Source organism: Alosa pseudoharengus, unplaced genomic scaffold (genome assembly GCF_046254945.1).
Source record: "Alosa pseudoharengus isolate Yale_2024_CS ecotype anadromous, Long Island Sound unplaced genomic scaffold, YU_APseudo_1.1 YU_APseudo_1.1_scf_5, whole genome shotgun sequence".
Lineage (NCBI taxonomy): Eukaryota > Metazoa > Chordata > Actinopteri > Clupeiformes > Clupeidae > Alosa > Alosa pseudoharengus.
In genome coordinates this window covers 2,469,630-2,479,040 of record NW_027468837.1, presented here as the reverse complement: position 1 = coordinate 2,479,040, position 9,411 = coordinate 2,469,630, and the positions used below count along the sequence as shown (strand labels likewise).

The following is a 9,411-nucleotide window of genomic DNA, read 5'->3' as shown; positions in this document are numbered from 1 at the left end:
CTTAAATGAGGACTACTGTCAATGCTTCGGTCACAGACAGAAAAGCAGTTTCAGTAGAATGACTCTTGAAAACAGACTGCATAGGGTCTAGCAGGTTGTTCTGATATAGTAAGTCCAAGACTTGCTTGAAGACCACTTTCTCAAAAAACTTTGACAAGAAAGGAAGAAGGGAGGTCTGTAAAAACAGGAATGGTTTTAGAGGTGGTGGCAAATGATACATTTTCCATCTTTATCCTCCTTGATTGAATTTTCACTAGTGTCACTACTGGTAGCATAAGCCAGTACCTGGAGCCTACAAACGTTGCACAGGTAGTCTAACTCCTCCAAAATGGCAGACCAATACGTTCCATTGCCAGAAAGATTGCTGTGTCTCCCAGAACAGTCTCAAGAGCATGTAGGAGATTCCAGGAGACAGTTGCTCTAGGAGAGCTGGGCAGGATGGTAGAGGGTCCTTAACCCAGCAGCAGGACCAGTATCTGCTCCTTTGTGCAACAACAAACAGTAAGAGCCCTGCCAGAGCCCTACAAAATGACCTCTCCAGGCCGCTGGTGTGACTGTCTCTGACCACACTGTCAGACTTCATGAAGGTGGCCTGAGGGCCCGAAGGCCTCTGGAAGGACCTATGCTCACTGCCCAGCACCGTGCAGCTCAATTGGCATTTGCCATAGAATACAAAATTGGCAGGTTCGCCATTGACATGCTTTTCACAAATGAGACCAGGTTCACCCTGAGCATGTGACGTCTAAAGATGTCTTGGAGAATGTAATGCTGCCTGCAACATCATTCAGCATGAGCAGTGATGGTCTGCATCCTTGGAAGGATACACACACCTCTATGGGCAAGACAACTGCACCCTCACTGCTCTTAGGCATCAGGATGAAAACTTCAGACCCATTGTCTGACCCTGTATTGGTGCAGTGGGCCCTGGGTTCCTCCTGGCAACAATGGACACATGTAGCAAGAATGTGGAGGCAGTTCCTGGAGGATGAAGGCATTGATACCATTGACTGTCCCCCCACACTCTCCTGACTTAAATCCGATTGAACACCTCTGGGACATTATATTTTGGTCCATACAACACTGCCAGGTTGTACCACCGACTGTCAAGGAGCTCAGTGATGGCCATGTCCACATCTGGGAGTAGATCCCCCAGGACACCATCCCGATGCCATCAAGCATCATTAGTTGCTGCGCTGAAATTCAAGCAAAATGGACTAGCTTGCTGAGTCATTTTTTCCACTTAGATTTTCGGGGGGTCTTTGAATTCAGTCCTCTGTGGATTGATCATTTTCATTCCCAAATAACGAAGTGGCATCCTTTTGTTCCTAACATATTACCCAGTCCATATCAGTTTGAATCCTACCTCACAGGATGCTCGTTTAACGCATCATGGCTTGGACAGCTGTCCGCACCTCACCATCCCACCACAGGGGTCCCCCAGGGCTCAGTACTGGGCCCCCTTCTCTTTGCTATCCACACCACTTCTTTGGGACAGATTATCCATTCACACAGCTTCTCATACCACTGCTATGCAGATGACACACAACTTTATCTGTTCTTTCCACCTGATGACCCCTTGGTCTCGACACGGACCTCGGATTGCCTCCCAGACATATCTACATGGATGAAGGCACACCACCTCCAGCTAAACCTCTCAAAAACCAAACTGCTGGTCCTCCCAGCTAAACCTACTGCTCCCACCTACTCGAATGCCCTCATACAGGCATATGCTACCCCCCGACCGTTGCGCTCTGCAGACAAACATTGTCTAGCTCTGCCACCGGTATGCTCAGGTCAATTCAAACTTTTCATCTGTTGTTCCTCGTTGGTAGAACGCACTACCAGTTCCTACTAGAGCAGAGATATCCCTCTCCATCTTCCAAAAACTCCTGAAGACCCAGCTCTTCAGATAATATCTCCTCTCGTAGCACTTCTTACAACTAGCTAATTCTAGCACTTACCACCTGACTTGACTGTATAAAAACAGCACTCACTGGTGCACTTTTCCCTATTGTACTCTACCTTTTTGAATTGTTTTAAATTGTTCTAGAATTGTTGAGAGAATTGTTTTAAAAGCGTTAAACTGTTTCCCAGGTTGCAAGTCGCTTTGGCTAAAAATGCGTCAGCCAAATGTAATATAATGTAGATATCCAGCATGATGTTTTTTCCCAATTGAGATCTGATGTTATTTATTTTTTAAAGTGTATAATTTTTTTGAGCAGTGTATAGTAAGCGTTAAAGTTTGCTCAGAAAGAGAAGGTAGAATAAGAATTTATTGATGATGTAGGTAGTTACTTCAATTAACCAAGATATAGAATAATTGGCTTATTTTCTTACACATAGTGGCCATATTGGAATCTTACCAGATTATACTTGATGCCTCGTGTATTATTGAGGTTGTCATGTTATAAAATGACTGTTCAAACTTTGAAATAGTTTTTGAATTATATTTCTATCATGTATAACAATGGAGATGGTCTATATTTTCACATTTGGTATCCGCCATATTGGATTTCAAAATGGCCAACATCAAGTTTGTTTGGAAATCATGTCAATAGCTTCCTTGACCCTAAAAATGGAGTGTTAGAACTTAAGACTTTTTTATCTGGTTTAATTTTGAAGTTGTATCAACAATTCTATTAAGAATGGTAGCCATATTTTAATTCAAGATGGCGGCCACTAGGGGGCGCTATGTGTTGGGGTCCATTTCAATTTTTGATCACTAGGGGTAGTAGTATAACTGTGCCAAGTTTCATGCTTTCTGCAAAAACTGAACGATTCCGGTGCTTAGCCGCTGTACTACTATACACAAACTGGCCTGTAGGTGGCCGGAGACAGTTTTCTGTGAATATCTCGAGAACCGTAGGGCCTAGGAGGTCCACCTGTTTTATGTATGTTGGTCTTAAGGGGGCATGTCAACCCATCCCATTACCACTTATTTCATGTATAGCGCCACCTAGTTAAAAATTAAAAAGCAAAAAATTAGGTGTTTTCATCACAATATCTCTGGCTGACAAGGTCAAAACTGCACGAAATTAAAAGTGTAGGATCATTATGACACCCTCCGAATGCATGCCAAGTTGTGTGTACTTTCGTTCATGGGGGGCCTTACAATAAAATAATTTATGTGTACATTTAGTGACGTACACCAACAAGGATTCCCGGGACACTGAAAGACCGGGGTACACAAAACTTGGTGGGCATGTACCCCCACATGGATAGCATGGAACCGTCATTTTTCGTTTTGATCTGTAGCCCCCCCGCTGGACTGGACCCCCGAAAGGAGGGTAGGGCAGACACAGTTCTCTGTGAATATCTTGAGAACTGTAGGGCCTAGGATGACCATTTTTTTCCGTATGTTTGCCTCCAGGGGTCATGTTAACCCATTTCATGTGCACACATGTGCACAAACAGATACACACACACACATACATTCACAGTAATCATACGTATGACACATACTCACACAGTAGACATATGTACGCTTGCATGCACAGGCACATACGCAGGCACACACACAAGCACACACGCACACACACACACACACACACACACACACACACACACACACACTCACACACACACACACCCACATACATAACATAAACATAACACAAACAATCAAGAATTTCTCAGAATTATGAACAGGCAAGATGGAGGTGGGGTTGTATAAAATTAATTGTAATAGGTGGAACGTTCACCTAGCAAAGCTATACAGCAGAGACATAGCAAGTCGCTATTGAGAAAACCATCATTTACCTCCAAAACTAAAGCATTTTCTTTATGTACAGTGTGGATAAGTCACAAGTTTGCTATTTACAACAGCAGAGTAAAATATAAATATATTGCTACTCTAGAGGGAGTTCTACCAAGGCATAGTCATGATGTCCACATTGGGTCAACATTTCCTACCATGCAAAAATATTATCACAAACAAGTCGGTAGTTAAGTCAGTCAATTAGGGTATTCCAAACTTTTGACGGACATAGGCATGGCATCGATTAAGCAATAAGCCCCGAGAGGCCGTAGCCTATAGTTACGCTGATTCTGCAACGGCTAAGGGGCGTTGTTAGGAACGACGTGCTAGCGGAGTGCCTAAAACTCGTAAACCCTTAGCTGTTGTAGAATCAGCGTAACTACGGACTCGAGTGTAGGGTGACCAGACGTCCCGAAAAATTCGGGACAGTCCCGATATCCAAGCAGTTGTCCCGAATCCCGAATCCTGCCCTAATTGTCCCGAAAATTATACTCAATCAGAATACTGAGTAGTTATTTTCTGATAAACATTAAAAACTGTCCATAGAGAGTCTGAGTCGACTGCATGCAGCCCCCGACGGCAGCTAAGTGTCTGGATGCAGCCCGGCTACTTTGTTTCTTTTTGACGTTCTATAATTAGGCGCGAATATGCACTGATTTCGCGAAGCAGAGGACATTGAATGTGCAGGCAGCGCAGCAGGCAGAGCCAGCGTGTGTGCAAAAAAAATACGTCGGAAGTTCGGCCTAATGTCCATGTCGTTTTAACATAATCTACTTAATCTAACAATTATTTTGTATTCTTACTTAATGACCCATAATTTTGGTAAGGCTTGTTATTAGCGTTAGGCTATTATCCTTATTCTGAAAGGTCTGATTTGCACTGTTACATAGTCATTGTTTTTTTTTTTTTCCCACAATGACATTTTGAGTTCATGATTTCTCTGTTGTATTTTGAAGCAGACTTGATGTTTGAATAAAAATGTGTTTTGGTACAGGTTTGAAAATTCGCTGTAATTCGATTCGATTAAGGAGAAAAACCTACTGAATGTATCCCTTACTTTTTCGATTTCCCCTTAATTGCCCCCCCCCCCTTAATGAAAGAATTCCTGAATTGACACCTTGAAATAAAATTAAGATATAGCCTACTGTCCTTAATTAACCCTTAACAAATAAAGGGAACCCCTGACTTGACACCTTAAATGTAGTTTAAGGGGTCACCTTATGGCATTTTAAGGTAAAAAAAAGGGCTGTGAAATCAAGGACCACTTAATATAGCCTAAATTAAGTGGTTTTGATATGTTTTCATGGGTAATTTAGGGTACATTTGAGTAGATCAGGTTTCGTAGGGAAGGTACGCAGGGGGTGGAGTAGTTCTTGGGCAGATAGCTGGTTAACAACCTCTCCTTCTTTGGAAAGGCTCTAAGGGGAACATTCCATGGGAGCATTCCTCATCGGCTACCTAGCAATCTCATTCGCCTACCGAATGGAGACAAAACAGATTGTCAGCCAAATGAATATCAGGCGTAATGACTTCATAAACATCTCCTAGCGGTTTATTGTTATGAGTGAGCAACGCAACGCCATATGATTGTCTGTATGTCCAGGGTTGAACAGCCTAGTTCTTGTTTTATATTTAGTTTGTTTATCCCCCCTCCTTGTTTCCAGATCATAAACAAAACAGGACTTGTAATCGAACCTCGTATTCGTGGCGCATACGACCTTTGATGGATTCAAACACATCAAAGCAAGAGCTGCGGGCAAAAATCAAGTAACTACTACACGTTTTTTTTCTGTATTCTTGTTTGGGCTGTGTGTGTGTGTATGTGTCTGTTTGCGTGCAACATAACGGTTACCTGTGAAAACGAGAATCCTGAAAGATTATGTAGCCTAATGCCCCTGGTGCCTTCAGTAGAGACGAATCTAGTGGATGTTAATGAAATTTAGTCATGACTGGATGCATTACAGTAAAATAGCCAATGTCTTAGTGAGTTATTTGAAGAGATTTGAAAGTAGCGTTTCGGCGATCGACTAATCGAGTCTGCTGCTATTTGTGGATGGGGAGAAATTTCAAGGAGAGGGCGAGAGTCTTCGCCTCCTCTTGATGGATACAAATCTGTCTGAAAACAATACACCATTGAAGTCTGAGATGAAAATACTGGCTTTGTGAAAGCGGTGTTTTGAAAAAGGTAAGACTAACAGCGTTGGTTGTTGATCGTATAGCGCGTTGCATTTTTGTATGTGCCGACGTTAAAGTGGATTTGATTAACGATAGACGCCTCTTGCTAAGTCTGCTTGCTAGCTTACTTGATAGCAAGATGACGCCAGCTACAACTATCATTTTCTTCCCTCCAAACAGGTGCACTTCAAGACTTTTTGGACGTATAGTTGGTTTGTGGCGACTAGAGGCGGTTGAGGGTTATGTCTGAAATGTTGGTGGTGTGAAAAAATAAACCCCTTCAGCTTGCGGATGGAATAATACCGACAATGCTAGCTAGAACTAGAGTTCGGTAGGATTGTATTCCACATTTATCTATGTTCGCTACATGTAACGTTAACGATGTAGAATCCGTCGCGCCCTGACGATGTTGACATCGCCTACGTTGATAATAAGATGCTTTAACCTAACTAATTAATCCTTAACTTCAGTGATTATGAGATTGGTGTTGCAAATTATCTTTATTTTATAATGTTAGACGCAGTCGTTGAACAAATAAGCCAAGGCCTAAACCAGGTAGCCTAGGCCTGGAAGTTAGCTATCTAGTTAGCCGAGTTAAACATGAAGTGGGCTCCGATTGAGTGTTATCGGTGTCTAATGGAAAGCTTCAGGAAGAATGTTATGACGTTAACCATAGAGATGTTAACCATAAGTTCGCAGATAATGTGTAACTTAGTTTCACAGGGTTCCCACTCTTAAGCCAGATGTAAAATTCCATGACTTTCCCCTGACGAAAAATCTGAATATCCATGAGCTACTATAGAATGAATCGTACAATACCGACCAAAGATTTCAGAGTAGCCGCATAGCGTTCAAGAATCTTTGAGTGGGAGAGGAATAAATGGGCATTGAATAAACAAAGTTGGGCTAACCACTCAAGCAAGCAGTAAAGCTAATTACCAGATATACACCAATTCTGCGTGGACACATGTATTTGCATTGATGTATTTTGGCGAGTATTTTAAACTGCTATAACAAAATTCCCTGATATTCCATGACATTCCCCACAAATGATAGAATTCCCTGACTTTCCATTTCTGGAATAGACTTTATCAAATTTCCATGATAATCCATGACCCGTGGGAATCCTGGTATCAGTGCTCGCAAAACCATGTGAAAACAACAACGAAACGTGGGCTAACTTACGTTAACATTACATCGACTAATTAATGTGATGTTAAAATTAATGCGATAGCAAGACTAGACATAGGCCTAGTTATTTTAAATTCCGGTTGTATGTAAACCTTATTGTCAACATTACTGTAATGTTAACGTGTAATGAGTTCTTGTTGTGTGGTAGCGTTTCATGATTAACCAGCATTTTAGCCTAATGTAACGTAACCTAGCCCGGTTTCCCAGGCTAAACGTAACCAGCATTTTCGCCTAATGTAACGTACCACGTTTCTGTTCCACCAGTTAAACTAGAGATACACGGTGAAGGTCTGATTTGTTTTGTTAGGTGTTGAGACTGTGTGTTTACATGATTGATTGAATTAGGTCGATATTGGACTTGTGGCATGATGGAACGTTGTAGTCATTAAACGTCACACTAATAATATATACCGTGAAAAAGTAAAAGTTATTTTAGGGTAACAACTAATATTATTACTTGTTACCGTGAAACAACTTTTACGTTTTCCTTCTGTGTTACCAGTAAATGTAAATTATATTGGATGACACTGTTATGTCTGGTTAGAAATCTAAATAATGTGTCACAGTTGGAACGTCATCCAGGCAGTGGGTCCCTCAAACTTTGTGTCTGATCTGGTTACATTGTTGTTAGAATGTTCAAAACTCCCCCTTTGAAGGGCCTAACATGAAGCGGGTTTACCTAAATCCTGTATTGCTATATTGGATGTTCAAGAAGTAGGTTACATAATTTGTGAAGACTTATGCTGTAGATTAAAGGTTATGGTGTGTGCGTGCGTGGTTAGAGAGTGTGTGTGAATAACCAGCAAAATTGTAACAATCACTCTGATATTAAAATGATAAACTTTCAAACTGTGACATTGGAGGGCTAGGGAATCCTATAAAGCTTAGTTAGTATGGTTTGCCACGTTAGAAGCTACTTCTAGCCTTAGCATAGCTTATTTTGTGAATACAGGCCCAGATGATTAGACGCAAGGAATAATGGCACAATGGATCAATTAATTTAATCAGTTCATATAGCCTAGTTATGAGAGGAAGTAAAATATGACCTGGTTAATGAATGAGCATGCAAACATGTACAAATTGAAAGCTAAGGTTTCAGACCTTGAAAAACATTTATTGTAAGTTTTAGTGTGGTGTCCTGTCTGAATGCTACCTACACAGAAAGTGAGTCTCTCTTCCACTTTAGTAATATCTACTTAGATCATGGCGAAATGGTCTACAAACACCATTTTTTCAGAGTTGGCTTTGAATGATTTTAGACAGGGAATGGCGTTTGAGCCATTTTCGACCCATAAAATGCCTTATCAGAAAATATACGTTGTTTGTTAATAGGCCTATTTTCTCAAATGCAATGTGCAAAAAGTGTTGTAGCATTTTCAGATACGGACACCTTCAACTTATAGATGAAATGTTCAGCTTGTGACTTTCTACCTGTAACATCTGAATCTGAGTGGAGTTTTAACCTTCATTCGGATAATGCTATGTGAAGTTTTCATGGACGCAGCCAGGCAACTACAGCGCTACACTCTGTGGGCATGTACATGGAGGCTCACGGACATGCCCCCAGAGTGTAGCGCTGTAGTTGCCTGGTTGCGTTAGCTGCTGGCTGTAGCAACTCGAGCTAGCTAGAACCGATTGTTTTAATGTTTTTTCGTACTGACAGTACTCTGTGACCTCGAGAAACGGAGATCTATGTGAAAAGCTGTCGGATTTCTCCTTTAACTAACTACATGTATTTTATATAGTGAATTGCTATTTGGTGATGTTGTAAGGGTCTAACATGATGAAAGCAATCAAATGTTTCAAGTAAGGTGAAATGTCAGTTTTGATAGTAACCAATGGTGCTGAATTAGTACTCATGGTCCACATGTAGGTCACAACTCTGCTGTCAAAATTTCAACGTAATGGCTTGATTGCTTCAATTATTATTATTTTGTTTTTCAAAAATGCAAAGATCAAACTGAAATAGTAGGTTATGCTAGTTATGTTCCTTTTCAATAGAAACAAAACCATCTCGTTCCTCTGAAGTAAGCCTTCCTTAGATCTAGAGGTAAATAGTCCTGAAGGCCTATGCCACATTCCTGTACATCATGATGAGACATGCAAGCTCATGACTTGATTGGATTGAAGATAAGCCCTAACATGAGGTGGGCAGGCAAGCAAGAAAACACCCATCCCTTACATTCCAGCACAAGCTAAGACTTCTTTGTCTGTATCTGTCTATCATTATTTTCCTCTCATTCTTTTCCTCATAGATTGAGAAGAAAAACAGAGAATTGAGATCTTGG

The 9,411-nt window shown here is 41.2% G+C and overlaps 1 protein-coding gene across 2 annotated transcripts in view; it reads left to right on the top strand.

Annotated features, from left to right (window-relative positions):
- The first annotated feature begins 5,217 nt into the window (after positions 1–5,217).
- The window catches only part of dag1 (dystroglycan 1), a 52,076-nt gene continuing 47,882 nt past the window's right edge, over positions 5,218–9,411 (top strand). The window contains exon 1 of one of the 2 annotated variants that reach the window (XM_076268775.1): positions 5,218–5,524. The gene's annotated coding sequence lies outside the window, so the exon portion shown is untranslated. Of the gene's footprint in view, positions 5,525–5,612; positions 5,943–9,411 lie in introns of those variants that run through there. The other variant, XM_076268774.1, reaches the window with a different exon arrangement.